Below are 18,075 nucleotides of genomic sequence, written 5' to 3' on the forward strand. Positions count from 1 at the left end.
TGATTGTTAATCTGAAAATGTACTATTGTTATCTTGGATCCTTCCCGTCATTTAGCGCGGCCAGACTATTTGATTAACGATAGGTATTAATTACGGCTGAAATCCCCGTAACGAGACGATGGAAGTATGACGGACGCGGAAATATTATCGCCTCAAAAATATTACCGCCTTGTTATTTATAACAGCATTTTCTTAACTAAGAATCTTATCGACAGTATTCTCTTTCTTCCATTTATTTTAAAGTAATTAAAATTACTGTAATGACAGGCGATTAAATATCGACATGAATCCGATGATTAAAAAAGCCCCACCGCACCGTCACCGAGCTTACCGGGAATTAAAATTGAACCTGTGTCAAAACGGTCACCACCAAGAGCTAGCGCGCGCTACGGTAAATTTCCGTACGTTTTTTCCCCGCGAAATATTATGTGAACTGTAATAAAACTACATACAAGCGCGTGCACTGCGTAATTAATTCTGTACCCAATTTTATTAGATTTAAATTCAAATTTACGGATTTTAAAACGCACCGCAGCTCGCCGCACCGCAGTGCGGGCTCTCTCTTACATGCTTCAGATGACAAAAACAGGTCGGCAATAGCAAGTCTAGCGTACTTGTTAGTAGAGCTCAGTATTGTAAATGGAAGAACATAACTCATAGATTTGTGAGATCAATCACAATAATAATCTTCATAAACAACTCAAAATTGACAAAGCTGTAAATCGTGCTATCCGACCTCAATTCTATTGTAGCTCACAAACTATTACCTCTGTCTCGTTGGTCCCTTTCCTCTGATTGATAGCGCCGGAAATTGCACGCCAGGGCAGCTGACAAGAATGTGCGGATTATTTACTCGCGAGTTGGTAAATATCGATGATAGCCTAGTAGCTAGGACGTCCGCCTCCTAATCGGAGGTCGGGGGTTGGATACCCGGCACGTACCTGTACCTTTTCAGAGTTATGTGCGTTTTAAGTAATGAAATATCACTGTTTTAACGGCAAAGGAAAACATCCTCAGGAAACCTACATGCCTGAGAGTTCTTAAAGGAGACTCGTGCTCTGTAGTGAGCCGGCGATGGGTTGATCATGATGAGGTAAATATGTATAACTTTTTAAAATATAGGCTCACTAGCTTATACCCACGACTTCATCCGCGTGGACTACATAAATTTCAAATCCCTATTTCAAAAATCCTTGACGATGTCTACGTCATAGGCTACCTGCATGACAAAGTTCAGCCCGACCGGCCTAGATGTACCAGTCAGTCAGTCAACTTTCCCTTTGTTACAAAAAAAGAAGCTTCGTCTCGGCTTCACTACATTCTGCAGGTGAGCGTTGCGCTTAACTATAAGCGCCTAATTAAACAACATACCATTCAAGATTGCATATCGCTGCTAAACATAAAGCTAAAAATAATATAGGGAGTTAAAAGTCATAACAACCAAAACCCGCATGTTGTGGTATACAAAAGAAAATTGATACAAAAGTCCTTGTCGGATTGTGAACGTGCAATTTCAAACAATTGCTTTCACAACCCGCCGCTTTGCGATTACAAAACAAAGAGACATGTTTATCTTTTTAAAAGATACATTAGGATTCCGTAATTTGCCCCATTTCGCTACGGTTTTGCCTTCGCGCTTTAAAGACAAATGTCTTTGAAACCGTTGGAAAATTTAACTAAGTAGCTAATTGTTTGTTTTGAAAGATTTTTCATTTTTATTGCTTGTACAAGATCTGGTATTAAGTAATCTAACTCTTCATTTAGTTTCATTAAATGGAATGTTAAAAATATATATTATTTATATTATACTATGTGCCAATGATGATAATTAATTTGAAATCTAGTTTTACTTTCGATTTTATTTTCTCGTAGTTCCGATTATCTCCAAAAAAACCTTTGAAGTGTTGATGCTTTTAAAAAGACTGTATCAATTTAAGAACCACTGTTTTTTAGCCGTAGCATTTAACTACGACATCGCGTCTTCAAATGCTAATAATTATAATAAATAAATATTAATTATAATAAATAATTAGTCAAGATCCTAGGACCACCAAGCCTTACGTCATATTTTCTGAGAAACAAAATGTGTGGGGGTTAGCACTTAGCACGTGCTAGTGTGTAGGTACTTACCTACTATTAATAGGTATACACATATCTGCTAGTTTGTGCCGACGGCCAATTTATAGGTATCGTATAATATACATATTTAATAAACACTTCTCTTTCTATCGGGTAAACTATTTCTTATTTCTCTCTCTCATAAGAGATATAGAGTTAGGCAAGAGCCATCGAAGAGGCAAACGCAAAACATAATTTCTCGGTTCACGTGACCCAGTGAGCTCGGCCTGATAAAACAAAACAAATAGACCTCCAATGCGTAACAACGCAGCCAAGTCCAATTTCCAAATGTTTACGGCCAGCGGGTCTCTTGCTATCGGAGCCGCATGATTTTAACCCGAAATTCAGTAAAGCGCATCCACCAACACTGCCCATTCATTTGGCCGTTCCATTAAAAGGGTGCTTTTAACTAGAGCTAATTTATGCTGGACACGGTTGCACGAGACAGATTACAGAGTGATGCGTCCATTTGCACTCGGATTGCCGGTCAATTGTGCTATTCGTAGTGGAAAATTGAAAGCTCTTTATTCGTTTAAAATTACGCCGTGGAATTTACTTTTCGTATTCCATTCGTTCTGTATAGGAGGTTTATAACGTAAAAAATGTATTGCGTAGGTAGTATTAATTACGAGTACGTGGAACAATTTACGAGTAGATTTTTAGTTGGGATTAAAAATAATGCGATGAAAATGTAGGTTCATGAGAGATTAATTTATTTTTTACTAGATTATGACCGCGACTTCATCCGCGTGGATTTAGGTTTTTAAAATCCCGTGGGAACTCTTTAATTTTCTGGGATAAAAAGTAGCATATGTCCTTCCCCGGGATATAAGCTAACTCTGTACCAAATTTCATCAAAATCGGTTGAACTGTTGGGCCGTGAAAAGCTAGCAGACAGACAGACAGACAGACACAGACAGACACACTTTCACACTGCGGACGAAGTCGCAGGCGTAAGCTAGTGAGGATTATGACGCAAACCAAAAACAATTTAAAATATTTACGGTCAGTTTGCCAACTCCGATTACTCTTTGATTTTAGTCCGAAGCTCCGTAAAGCAAGTCGAACAACGCCTGCCATTAATTTGCCTGTTCTATTAAAAGGCTGCTTTTAATTAGAGCTAGTATGACGCATACCTACACGTAAACGAGCTTGATCAGTTTGTAATTTTATTGTTAAAAAATTTCTGTCAAGTAAATTGGGTTGCACAAGTGAAGATTTGTTTACTTTGGACGAAAACTTTGTCTCTGGTCTGGTGGGAGGCTTCGGCCTTGGCTAGTTACCACTCTACCGGCAAAGCCGTGCCGCCAAGCAATTTAGTGTTCCGGTAAGATGACGCGTAGAAGCCGACATGGGATATAGGTTTAATAAAACTGCCTGCATTTCAAGTTATCCGCTTCCATCTTATACTGCAACATCACTTCGTTAGTCAAAGGCTAACTTGAGAATAAAAAACTTGGAGCATGGAAGGTACAACCTGGATTACTTTTTTTACAAACGGACAGTGGAGGCTTATTAATAGGATCCTTTGGCACCCCTCTGTTACGGTACCCGAAAACCGGGTACCTACTTGTCCCCAAATCAATCTTGGGTAGGTACTAAGTAGGTATATAGTTTTATACTGACTTTTTCTTCGTACCATATTCCCTATAGTTAGGTACGTAGGTACATACATAATAATATAGAGTGCTTTTCGATGAATTCCGGCTAATATTAATTATTTAACAAGGAGACTATGTGGTATTCCTACCGTTCCTTTTCCTGTTCCCTTTCCTACCGTTTTCTACTTCAAAGAAATTCTTGCAAGTGAAATACTTTGCATTGATCGAATACAGTGAAATTCCCACAACAAATACGCAAGAGAGCCGTTCCAATAAAAGAGGACGATTGGATCCCTTTTGACGACGGGACAGAAGGTGGTCGTGATTTCAATTTGACCGCTCTTCCGTTTAGGATTTCTTTGATCCAATATCTATGTATAATATCCATAATATCTCCCATATGTCTTTTATGTCTTTTATAATTTCTGCATAATTTTCGTTATAGACACATATAGGCTTTAAAATCAAACCTGCAACTTAAAGTTGCTATACCAAAATTGGCACTATTGAACCAGAGGTCACCGAAAGTCAATCGACAGAACATTTCTCGTCAATCAGCAACGCCATATAGTTTGTTTGACGATGAAATTCTGGGTGTCGTCGAGATTAGGCTGCGACATAATTGACCAAATAAAAGTTTTTGATATCTTCATATTATTAGTGGCGACCACCCGTGATTTCACTCGTTGAAAATACAAAGCCTCTTTATTCCCTAACCCGTGAGAATTTTGTAAAATTCGGCCTTAGAGAAAACCTTCATACAAATCTCAAGGATAGACTTAACGGTTTGAGCTGAAATGTTTATGTTATTTACTCAGTTCTTCCCATCTCTTTTTATAATAAGTAGGTACAGATTTTTTCTTTTATAATACAAAATTTGATTCATAACATGACATCCCGCTACTGTACGAAGTATAAATTAAAAAAAAAGCAACGCAAATAAGGCGGGAATATTTCACTCCCATGCTTGATTTTTACACGTGAAAAAATATTTTGAGATGGATCCGATGCTCTCCATCTTATTTGCATGAAAAATTTATTCATACATTTAATATTGTTTCCGCATGGATGGAAATATTTCCAATAAGTATCCGCGCTTCGATTCGAATTATCTTGTCATTTTCTTTCGGATCTTGTAACAATATTTTCGCTTCTTGTCGCCTTAATTCATGTGTATGTAATTTTATTGGCATTGAATATTTTACCTTCATTAATTTATGTTCCAGATTGCCAGAGGTGAAACGCGCTGGAGTTTTTCCTTTGCGTCCTTATCCTTATACGTTGGTGTCCCAAGGCGACCTCGCATTGGAACTCGCTGCGTTGGAAGACCTCCCACTAGGTAGACAGACGACATCGAACAAGTCGTCAACGGAGCCGCTGTATTCAGGCGGCGCAAGACCGTGGCATGTGAAAGTCCGTACAAGGGACTTATAGTCCGCAACAGGTCGAGGTGACAATCGGGGTAAGAGGCGGGGGTATGCCCCGCATATCCGCATGTCACCCGCGCCCGCCCGCATCGGGTTAACGCAGGTGTTGTGCAGGTGTGCAGGGCGTTCCCTCCCTGATTTCCATATCGACCTGTCGCGCACTTTATGTCCAGCAATGGACGTCTATCGTATTGATGATGCTGATGATGATGATGATGGTCCTCATCTGCTTACATATTTTGCTCCCCTAACATATCATGATTATCATTATAATATCACATTGTAATAGAATCCTGTTAGCTATGTTTCTAGTCTTATTTAATTAATTATTATTAATCAATTATTTTACTCATAAGTACCATAAGTAATGATTAATTTCTCCTCATAATAATTAATATCTCCTTTTATTTGAAATACAATATTCATAAATGTTACGATGTCATGAATGAAATTTGTAAGTGCCTATTTAACATTATGAGGCCTCGTTTATTATCAAATTTTAGCTTACGTGGTTTACTCGAGCTCCAAAGTAAGCCCAGTGTTTTTTTAAATTTATTTATTTAGATACAACCTGATGGTAAGTGATGATGCAGTCTAAGATGGTAGCGGGCTAACCTGGAAGGGGTATGGCAGTTTTTTATGAAACCCACACCCCTTTGGTTTCTACACGGCATCATCATCTATCATCTTTCTACAGTGTACCTGAGCAAGTGAGTGGGCTTAACTCTGCCGGTGTGCGTTACACTTTACTTTTGGGGCACTAACTAAATCTATTTTCATTTCACTGAATTCCTGTTATACTTTCCTGAAATTTTCTTCCTACAAAAATATTTTGGCTGGCTAAAATACGAAGGAACAAAATCCTATAATCCGATGATGAAATTGAGATAAAGAAAGAAAACAGGGGTTCAAAGGTGCCACACAAGCCTTTTTATTAAATAAGTATACCATTATTCGAGCTTGCCCCGGAGTAAATAGAGAATATAATATGCAATCATTTCCTTGAGAGTGTCGGACTCATCTGGCGTTTGTCGAAGTCCAAGCCATTTATTCAAAACTAGCGGAAACCCGGCGTGTGTTACTACGCTTAAAAAACTTCCAAAACCATCTTCGCATTATTGCCATTCTAATGAAACTGGTTTGGGGCACATCAGTTGGATGGTTTCCATTTTCTGCATTTTCTGCGTTTTCTATATTAAAAAAGAAGATAGGTAGGTACCATTGCAATATGTTTGTTCGTAACTACTCAACGGCTCAACCGATTTTGATGAATGATACATCATTAGATTCGTCTTGATGGCATAAGTTTCACTGGATACATTAAATTAAAAAAAAACAAAATGGTGGATTTTACGCACTTTAATGTGCGGGCTGAAAAAGATGGTGCCGTAGACTTGATTCAACTGGGTTAATTGTTCACCTGGGTGAATCAAGTATCACTGACTGTCATAGCGACAGCTCAAACCATTGCCTGGGTCTAGAAACCTGTGCATGCAGACTCCCTATAAACAATGTAATGCTATGTATAAGTACGTGACAGATCGAGACAGCCCCCCAATTGTCATCTCAACCTGCCACGGACTATAGGTAGACAGGTAACTACCTATATACAATTCGTTTAGATATTAGCTCAGTTTACTAGGTCAAAACTCAGGCTACGGCAGACCTACATTTTTCATCCATATTGTGTTCACTTTGACATTTAAAAACATCAATTTTTAGGAAAAAATGAGGAATATTTCCACGAAAACCTTCGAGTTTGTTCGTTAGTGTCAATTTCGTTAGATGATTCTGCAAATTTACCTACATCAAAAGATGCCAAAATGTATAAAAAGGGCTCCGTTGGATATAATAAGTGTCACAATTTTTCCAACTCATTTTCTTACTAGGTTGCTTATTTTTACAATTTGTAATTCTTTTGTTGCCTACATTTTAAAATTTATTATAGTAGGTATTAGATGATTCCCGCGACTTTGTCCGCATAGAATTATAGGTTTTTAAAAATCCCGTCTTTGACTTTCCGGGATACAAACCAGCTCATGTCAGTACCTTACGTATATACCTACAGCACACGACAGAAAATAATATACATCTACCTTTAGAAAGAGATAGCGGTGTTGTAGAGTGTCGTCTCTACCGTTGAGACCGATTAAACGTTACATAGGTATGAGTGACAGAGCCAACGCTCTACAAAGCCGAAATCTCATTCTAAAGGTCGATATACGTTATATTTTATTGCCGCGTACTGTAAATCAGTTACACGGATATGCCTTTAGGAAGCCCTTTAGCTATGGCTATAATACGAGTGCGGTTTTTGACCTTGTATTTTCAAAGAAAGTTTTTTGCAGGTGTGGTTTTGCTTACAACTATATGAATTTGATGTCCAAAGCCATACTGATTTTGTTAGCTTCAAGGGACACAATTTTTTGTGTAAAATATGCAGCTCTTCTATAAATAGTATTTCAGTTTCATTGCAGCTATTATAATAGCAATATCTGTTTCGAAGTGGTATCATGACAGGTGCTATTATTTCAACCAATGCCTACCGGTCCACTGTTGGACCGGACTTTAGGTAAGATGGTCTTGAGGTGGGTTATGTAGGTCCCAGTTCATCAGTTAGCTGAAGATTGTCTATGGCTTGATATTTCAGCAGCCCAAACAAAATCAGTGTGACAAAACTTTTTCGCAGCTTTTTATCGACAAAGCGTTGCTAAAGCATCGAAAAAATATGTTGCATCCTACTCGGGCTGAAAAGAACCTCGGTAGACTAGGAGCTGTGGCTTTTCAGTTTGTTTACACCTTTACCGAATTATTTTTCTCAAATAATTATAGCAAAAAAGTAACTTAACTTAGTTTGTCTTTTTTAAAATAAATAATTAGAGCAACGAAGGCAACTTAATATTATTTTATTTTTCTACTAAATAATGTTATGACTTTGAAGTGAAGAACGGTCAATAAAGTGGGGCGAAGTATTCGTAGAGTTGAAGACTTAACACAAACTTTCGCATTGAGTTTTAAGATTTTAGAAAAGCTATTTAAGAGAAGCTTTTTAATTAAAATTCTCTTAAGCTCATGCTTATTTTCCGTAATTATAGCTTTTCATTTGTTTCTATTTATATGATTGGAGTATAAAACACTGAAAAGTTTACTTTAAATATTAGTGATTTGATGATGCCCACGCCTTCATCCGCTTGGATTATATAGGTCCTTTAAAAATCCCATGAGGACTCTGATTTTCCGGCATAAAAAGAATAGCATATATAACTGTTACTTCGGAGTGTATGTTATCTTGATTCCAAATTTCAATCAAACGGGTTTAGTCATTGTGTGTGGCATGAATGAGTAACAAACATCCAAATTTTTACGTGTATTATAAATATAATTTATCTACCTACATATAACTTTTATAAACAACATCAAACTAAAGTATCATGGTCAACCTAATGGAAACTATCAAATATCCGAAATAAAAAAACATTCGAAACCGTATCCGAATCCGAAATGTTTCAATGCATTTTATTGCACGCAATTTTTATATATTTTGTATGAAAATCTAATAACCATTACTGAAACTATTGGATATCTGAAATAATTCCAAATGCAATTATTTCAAAATTTTATATCCCACAACCCTAGTCAAAACAACAAACAACAACATGCTAAAATATTACGATAATTTCAGTATTTTACTGCCAAAGTTCATAGGAATATAGCATAATATTTCAAAGAAATAAATCGTTCATGCTTGTAACTCTAACTAATATTCACCTAAATGCTGATCATGCTATTCAAATGCGGCAAAACCGATCAAAGCAAAAGCATACAAAACACGTTTACATGCAGTCGCTCTGATTTTGGAAATGACATAATCTGCTTTCACCTTGAACTTCAGTTTAAAATGCTAGGTTTTGGCACAAAACAGATTGTTCTTTTTCAAAGGAATATCTTTACAGATACAGATACCCACAACTGAAAAGGTACCTACTCGGAGCTTAGTAAACCAATCGTCGTAGTAATTATAATTATTATATATTCATCATTTCAGCCCATCGCCGCCCACTACTAAGCACGGATCCTCTCTGACAATAAAAAGTGCATATTCCACCACGCTGGCCTAGTGTGGATTGACTGACTTCACTTAGAAAACATCATAGAAATAGTTATGCAGGTTTCCTCACGATGTTTTCCTTTACCGCTAAAGCAAGTAATATTTTATTGCTCAAAACACACAATTCCGATAATTTAGAGCTCCGTGCTCTAGGTCGAACCCCGGACTCCTCGAACTGGAGACAGACGTGTTAATCACTAAGTTATCACTTGCTATTGTGTTATTTAAAGTTTAATTTAATAATAGAATACCCGGCTGAGTTTGTTGTGGGCTTTTCTCAGTCCTGCAGGGCTATGCTGTATCTTTGAAAGTTTTCGTTAGACTTTGAGTCCAGTTGGAAATCCATGAAATTTAGGTCACGTGATTTTGTATTCCGTATCGCATGCGTGGATAACTAGTTACGAATATCTAACATTTGGCAGTTGGCCAACATTAACATACTAGCGTATTTTATCGACTTTATATGGCTAAATTAAATATCTCTGCCTGACAGGAAGCGTAGTAGAAATGTAAGACTTTTTAATTTGTACGACTTACACTAGTTTTCAATTATTATCTATGGACATTTGACATTGACATTACGAGTTACGACCTAATGTTTGTTTTGATAAACAGACTTATTTTAATTTTTAGCTGATGTTTTCTTAATTTGATCTACGGTTTTGTTTTGAAAAGTAAGTGAAAAACATATTAATGTAGAATAACTATGACTATACTGTAGAATACCGGTATTCGTGAGTGATTTTGTTGTGTACAGTAGCATAATACCTAGTTAATATTAGTTCTTCAGCATAGAACTTGAATGTGAGTCATGAATTGCCCTTTTTAACTGACTTCTTGCCTTTATAGATGGCTACATACAACTAGAAGGGTGTCGGTCCGACAGTTCGAACTCTTAGTAGAGTTCGCAGACCCAACGCGACTTGTCCATACGCGCTTGAGGGCCAACCGTTGCCCTCCAGCTAATCGCTGTTGGAGGTGTGTCCAAAGACCAAAACTGCTGAACATTGGCAAAGAGTGAGTTATTTTTACCTATTAGTATTTAAAAAACATGCTAGTCATTTCATAGGTAGGTACATTATAATACTGAATGTCATACATCGCATGCTGCAGTTTATGTTATGTCACCTTACCTATAACATAAGATCCAAAAACTAACCACAAGTAGGTAACCTGTCTATTGTGAAATATAAATTTTTTGAATATCAATATCAATGTACGGGTGGTGTGTGATTTTGATGCACACATGCAGATAAGCATAAGCTACTTAATTAATCTTTAATATATAAATATATAAAAGGAAAAGGTGACTGACTGACTGACTGACTGACTGATCTATCAACGCACAGCTCAAACTACTGGACGGATCGGGCTGAAATTTGGCATGCAGATAGCTATTATGACGTAGGCATCCGCTAAGAAAGGATTTTTGAAAATTCAACTCCTAAGGGGTGAAATAGGGTTTTGAAATTTTGTAGTCCACGCGGACGAAGTCGCGAGCATAAGCTAGTATAAATATATGAAAAAAAAGCTGACTGACTGATCTATCAATGCTCAGCTTAAACTACTGGACGGATTGGGCTGAAATTTGGCATGCAGATGGCTAGTGTGATGTAGACATCCGCTAAGATGTTGGAAAATTCAATCCCTACGGGGGTGAACTAGGGGTTTATAATTTGTGTAGTCCACGCGGACGAAGTCGCAGGCACAAGCTAGTTAATTATAAAAACTAACTAGTTTTATTAATTTCAGGATGTACTTAATGCTCGAGACCAACAAAAAGAAGTTTCAAAGACAAAGTAAGTATTTAATTTATCATCATACATCCCTTCATATAGATAGCACCTTCATTACTTCTGAGTAAGATTCTCAGTGTGAGATGACCTTGGCCAAGTGTTGATTGGTAGAATTCACACACCACAAAGAACATTATGGAGACATGGCATACAGGTTTAGTTTCCTTTAGTTAGTGAAAAAATACAACTTTTACTTTTAATAAGTTTATAATATTAAGATTATTGTAAATTTTTTTTACTTTATTAAATCCTTACTTAATATAAACATGAAAACGCCTGTCAGTCTGTCTGCTAGCTGTTCACTGCCCACCCGTTTAACTGATTTTAACGAAATTTTGTACAGAGGTAGTTTGTGGCTACTTTTGGCCTCGGAAAATAGGAGTTCCAACAGGGTTTTAAAAGTCTTACTCCAAGTGGACAAAGTAGCAGGCTTCATCTAGTTGTCATATTATACTTACATTATAATTTTTTTTACTTTTGCGATTGCAAAATCTCATGTTACGTAAAGTTCACCATTTTCATTTCAGTTCAGCAGGATGTGAACCATGCCCAACTGAGCATACCAGTTGGAGACATGGCGGCTAGCCATCGAGGAGCGGCATGCGGCGGCTCTCAATAGAATTGCTAACTGCAAGCAAACTGCAGCTCTAGTCTAGAGCAGCATACTGAAGCTGAACGAGTGGCTGATGGGGTACCTATCCCAAATCAAAGACAATGCGTGTAGACTTTAGATTTGGAATTCAATCGGCATTTGTTTAGAAATCAAACCTGGGATTTCAGTTAAAGCAATCCGCATTTGCTTAAGAATCGAACCTGGGGCTTAAGGTCACAATTTACTCCTTGTTTGACTGGTACGGGTGGTGCCTTTTATTATACCATAAGGTTATATATTACATTCTCCTATTACATACTTATGACTTATTAAATACTGTTACCTATGTCAGAATTTATAACTGTAAATTATCAAAGTTAGAATATTAATTATTGTTATGATTGTTACTATATTTTTTTTTAATAATAAAATTTAATTGTTTATTTCTTGCTTTTTGAATAAAAAAACACTCCTTAATAATAGGGCTGTATTCAAGAAATGACAAATTTGTTTTTGTACAATAAAAATTTATTTTTAGGGTTCAGTACTCAAAAGATAAAAACGGAGCTCTATTGATGTCATTCTGCTGTCTGTACGTCCGTTTGTCCGTCCGCATATTACAAACCTGAAATTTTGGTATTTGGTGTTGAACATTAACTAAATCGAATATTGAATTTGAAATTCAATTAAATTATTTACCAGGGGTTTACACATATGAAAAAGCGGCATGGAATTTTTCCATACCCTAGCATGTGTGGTATCATTGTCTAGAACTCACTGAGTAGACTACAAATATATTATAAAAATCCTGTGGGAACTCTGATTTTCCAGGGTATAAAGTAGCCTATGTCCTTCCCAGGGATGTAAGCTATCTCTGTACCAAATTACGTTAAAATCGATTGAGCAGATGGGCCGTGAAAAGCTAGCAAACAGATAGACAGAGAGACACATTCGCATTTATAATATTATGGATTAATTTTTTAGCAGTGGCAGCGTCTATCTCAAAAACTAAACAAAAGTTAGGAATGTGAAATTTCGGTATATTATAATACAGTTAAGAATTATTAATTTCTACTAGGCCTTCTATGGCAGAGTCTACTATGTTGGTTACTCTGCTTCTTCAAAAGATCTCCTTGATTCCGATTTGATCACATAGAGACACTGAGAGTGTCTCACAGAGAGTGGCATTACCACTTTTGTTTCACCATTTGCTGAACTATGTTGGTTACTCTGATCTTCATCCCTGAAATAATCAATATATTATTATATACCTGAAAAAAGCTTCCATGCTAATTTATATAATGTCAATTTCTGTACATAGGGTGTGCCATAGAATAATGGATATTTTTATCAATAATAATAAACTTATACATATAAAAAGACTAAGTCCTAGGACACACTAAACCACTGGGTTAGGTTCCTTTTATGATGTAGGTACACAGATTTTTGGAAACTCCACCCCTCGCTGATTTTTAAAATTCTACTCGCGCGAAGCCGGGGTGGGTCAGCTAGTAGCTGCTATAGTAGGTACATACTGGAAGTATGTGATAGCTTAGTGGTTAAGACGTCTGCCTCCTACTCAGGAGGTCGGGGATTCGATTCTGGGCACACACCTAAACCTTTCAGAGTTATGTGCTTTTTAAGCAATTAAATGTCACTTGCTTTAACGGTGAAGAAAAACATCGTGAGGAAACCTGCAGGCCTGAGAGTTCTCCATATCCGCACATGGCCAGCGTGGTAGACTATGGGCTAACCCTATTCACTCTGAGAAGAGACCCGTGCTCTGTAGTGAGCCGGCGATGGGTTGATCATGATGATGTAATAGAATAATGTGCCACGAGCTAAGGACACCTGTGACATACGTACAAACAAACTGACAGACAGACCGATAGCAGAATGACTTTAATAAAGCTCCATTCTTAGCTGTAGCTTCCAGTAGCTTTAGCTGTGCGATGATACAGCTAAGCAGTTAGTCAGACAGCTTTTCTTTTTATATATAGAAGATAATATGCTAATTAGTTTCATGTTATTAACTTACTTTTGCATAACTATTTTCCTTTCCCTTTGGGATGCAGGAAACTAAGTACTTAGTGAGTACTTCCCAAGCATTGAGGTTTGAGTGCATCGGTTACCTCAGACTTCGGCTAAAGGTGGGTTGGGACATTTTATTTAAAATAGATGCCCCCATTGGGGGCTGGTATGTTCCCGTTGCATTAACATGCAGAGCTGCCAGGATCTACAACAAATATTAGTAAATTTTCATGTTAAATTATTAATTTCAATATTTTCCTAACTCCTCAATATACTAAATTGCAGAATTTTATTTTTATTTGTTACTAGATGGTGGATTTAGGTTTTTAACTAATCCCGTGGGAACTCTTTGATGTTCCGAGATAAAGAGTAGCCTATGTTCTTCCCCGGGATGTGCAAGCTAACTCTGTAGGTACCAAATTTCATCAAAATCAATCATCTAATCAATATTAGTATGGAAGTATGGATTTTGTACCCCAGAAAGTTGTAACAATAAAGACAAAAAGACAGTAAAAGTGGACAGGGAAGCGCTTATTTCTATTAGAGATTTTGACCAGTGACTCTTGGCAGTGTGAGAGGTTGTAAACAGAGTAGAATAGGTACAACAAAAAGTACCTATTCTAAGTAGGTAGGTAAAGGTAAGTATTTTCTGTTTTGTTGGTTGTTATGAATGTGATAGGTACTTAATTGGAGGCAAAAGCTAATCATTGTCTTACAAAAGATCATAAGTAAGTATATTAAATAAATGCCTACTTAGTACTTACCTATTTATTAAGCTATGACATGGTTTTGACTAGGACTAGAGTTAAGTACCTAGTACATGAGACTTACTTTTAATTCATTGCGAACAGCTGTCGAACGGCTTGGAGGTAAGGCTTGAGTTCTTCCAATAATTGCTCAGACAAAAGTTCACAATGAACTCTTCTCTGGCAGCTCCATTGTGTCATATCGCGCAGCCTGCGCCTGTGTATCTGTAGCGCGTTTTGTAATTTGTTGGCGCTGCTCCTCGTCTTGCCCCATCAAAACTTCACGACCCATATTTTAATTAGATACCTAGGTATTATCTACAACATTAACATAACCACAAAATATAAATAATAATTGAACTCACAACACGGAATTATCATATTTATTACCTATTTACTACTAATAGGTACCTAAGTATTACTTTTTTAATAGGTATTTACTAATATTTTTTATCAATTACTTATTAACAAAAAACGGGCTGAATTGAGTCGATGTTGTAATAATCCTTCGAAATTAAAACATCTCTACATTCGTTGAGATTGCAAAAAAATTATTACCTCTATAAAACGGACGGATTATAGTGGAGAGTCGCAAAACACTGGTCCCGACTAGTTGTTAAAACGATCGTTGCCACCTAATAAAGTTTCCAATTACAAACTGTCATTTTTGCTTAGTGAATAGAGTTTTAAAAACTATCGATACGAAAACATACGTGAAAAAGCTGTTTCCGGTTTCTATTACATCCCATTAATGGCTATGATCGAGAGTCATTGTCTATGACGTCATCTTGGTTAAAAACTGACGTTAGCGAATAGAAAAGTTGAGTTTGACATTTAATTATTAGAAATTTTCACGAAATTAGTGTGCCACTGAGATACAGCATAACCCTGCTGGGCACGTTTGGAACCCTCGTATAGCTTAAGTTTTAAGTTCGTGTAAAAATTATCCCTACTATATTATCTTACAAATCCAATAACCAACTATCAAAAAGTGTAATTTATTACCTATTTTGAATAGGTAAATTATTTGACTTTGACTTTGAAAATATCAAAATAATCGCATCGGATTGCATTTGTATAAACGTAGTTCACCGACGTGAAATGTATCCGTAACGGAGCATTAATTAAAATGCCAATCAGACTCCAATGGGCGGATTGGTTCATGCTGTATCAATCCTCAATAGGTTAAAGTTTAAACGAGCATATCTGTGGACCATTTAAAAAAAAATTGTCTTGAACTTGAGCTCCATTGAAAGCGCAATGAGTCCAAGATAAAAAATACTTATTTAAATAGAAAGATCTTTTATTAAAATACACTTTTACTAGTACTTTTGTACGTTCGTTACGTTCAGAAAGCATTTCCTAGCAACAAGAACCAGCTAGAAATTCGGTGATTGCTCTTTTCTAATAATATATTATCATGCCATGTATGTAGTTGAGGTCCCACTCAGTGAGCCATAAGTTAAATTCACGCCCTTGTACTATTTTATTTACATACTCTTAAATTTTTTATTAGGTATGCTTTTTTTCAAGAGCATATTAATAGATAGAGAGTTAACATTCTAAAAAAAGCAACTCTATTTATAATTTTTATTAGTGTTTATCTACATTCAAGAAAAATTTATTTAAATGCATATTATCAACAATTATTACGAAACCGGCAGGATTTGAAGATCGCGTCTCTCTGGGTATTACGCCCGGAACACCTATGACCTGACCACTAAGGCAAGGCTCTTCTAACCTTCAGTGCCGGAGATAGGTATAAGGTATGTAACTACACTCAGTCTATGAAAATTATTAAAAAGGCAGTCTAACGTAAAAACGTGTAACAACAGATGTAACAGTGGACTGGTAATAAATAAAAAGAGATTAATCCGATTTAATCAATCAGAAGGGACATAAATTGGATTAGGGAGGCATGTCGTTCCGGTCGTGCCCCATTTTGATGAGTTAACGAAGTGATACGTGGCTAGTGAAATTCCACTCAGGTGATGTGCTCATACGTGACTAGAGTTAAGAGCACTACTTGAAAAGCAGCACAGAGTCAAATAGGTACAAGAATTATTGTTTTCGTGCTGATATTTGTACTTATTACTTACCTATTTAACATCCGTGTTCTATAAGTATTGATTTATTTTAGGTGTAGCCATTAGGTGTAATCAACCTCAAGCTACGGAAACAAAAAACCTGGTGGAATTCCTTGTCTACATTATGAAGGGAGCCTTAGTGCAGGATTTCAGCTTTCAATTTCAAAGGTTAGCGTTGGGCGTTGACAAGTCAGTCACTGAGTCAAGACTTTATTATTTACTAGCGACTCGCCCCGGCTTCTTACGGGTAGCTAATTACATTTTTTTTGGAAACCTATGTTACTTAGGAATAATGTAGCTTTCTACTGGTGAAAGAATTTTCAAAATTAGTTTAGTAGTTTCAGAGATTACGCCCTACAAACAAACTTACAAACTTTACCTCTTTATAATGTTAGTATGGATTGAGATTAACAGACAGGTAACAGAAATTAACATTATTCAAGTATGGTTTTTTCAGCCTGGTTAGTTACTTATAATACTAAAAATTCAAAAGATAAATAATGTAGTATACGAATATAACTTGATCTTATTTAAAGCACCATAATGAGGGACTAGTTGCTTAAAATATAACATAATATTCATAAAAGCCGTAGATTTCTAATAACATGGTTATCACAGTACCAGGCCTTTTTATTAAACTATACTTAGTATAGAAAGCAAAATAAAAACGTAGTAGGTATACTCGTATAAGCTTAAAAATTAAAATGTTAAAAAATGTTATTAAAAGGTTTGAATGGTAAGCTAACACGCTTATTAAGTAGTATTAAGTTCTTTAATATTAATAGAATAGTAGATCATAGTTTTGGTGTAGAACATGACTGTGTAGAAGGAACTAAAATTAGGCAAGGAAATACGAAAATTTACGCTTCGGCCGGTCATTTAGTCGCTGACTACAAAGTGTTAAATTTCTACACCACCGCATCTTTATCTCAAACATTTATCAAATATACTCATATCCCTTGAAAATTTATGGCCTTTCGAATGACCGCCTCTGCCTGATATTCCACTCTCTGATATTATAAGTCACACGTTCTCTCGCAAGTTACAATGGATTATTATCGCTTCATAATCTTCATGATCAACCCAGCGCCGGCCCACTACTGAGTACGCAAGTTTTCTCTCTCAGTATGAGAAGGGTTTAGGCCATCGTCTGCCACGCTGGCTTTGTGTCGATTGACAGAGTTCGCACACTTTTGAGAACATTATAGAGAACTTTCAGGCATGGAGGTATCCTCACGATGTTTTCGTTCACCGTAAAAACAAAACATAACTTCGAAAGTTGCAGGATCGAACCCCTGACCTCCCGAATAGAAGACCGGCAAGACGTGTTAACCACTAGGCTATCAATACAGTAGTCCCTAACTTAGATTATCACACATTTTCTCGACGATTTTTTTATTAAGAAGGCTAAAATTCAATCAAAAGTGTATATATTATAATAAACGTATCATGCCTTTTTACACTCGCCAACGTCAGCTGTGGTACGTGGATAGCATATTTCACACAATCTTTCCAGAACTTTTGCCTCTCCTGTAATATTTTCTATCCTGTTGTGGTAGGTACTGGTGA

General features: G+C 36.5%; 2 long non-coding RNA genes across 3 annotated transcripts; one reads left to right on the forward strand and one right to left on the reverse strand.

Moving 5' to 3' along the window:
* The first annotated feature begins 9,549 nt into the window (after nucleotides 1–9,549).
* On the forward strand, nucleotides 9,550–12,085 carry LOC138403150 (uncharacterized). 2 transcript variants are annotated; one of them, XR_011237438.1, is made up of 4 exons: nucleotides 9,550–9,988; nucleotides 10,104–10,271; nucleotides 11,007–11,053; nucleotides 11,578–12,085. It is a non-coding gene; the product is annotated as an uncharacterized lncRNA (long non-coding RNA). The 2 variants fall into 2 exon arrangements; XR_011237437.1 differs by having other exon boundaries at nucleotides 9,555–9,928.
* Nucleotides 12,086–12,724: 639 nt separating this feature from the next.
* LOC138403169 (uncharacterized) lies at nucleotides 12,725–15,295 on the reverse strand. The gene is made up of 3 exons (XR_011237467.1): nucleotides 14,505–15,295; nucleotides 13,681–13,878; nucleotides 12,725–12,885 (listed from the first exon to the last, which is right to left on the reverse strand). It is a non-coding gene; the product is annotated as an uncharacterized lncRNA (long non-coding RNA).
* Nucleotides 15,296–18,075: the final 2,780 nt, after the last annotated feature.

The sequence above is a fragment of the Maniola hyperantus genome, chromosome 13 (genome assembly GCF_902806685.2).
Source record: "Maniola hyperantus chromosome 13, iAphHyp1.2, whole genome shotgun sequence".
Classification (NCBI taxonomy): domain Eukaryota; kingdom Metazoa; phylum Arthropoda; class Insecta; order Lepidoptera; family Nymphalidae; genus Maniola; species Maniola hyperantus.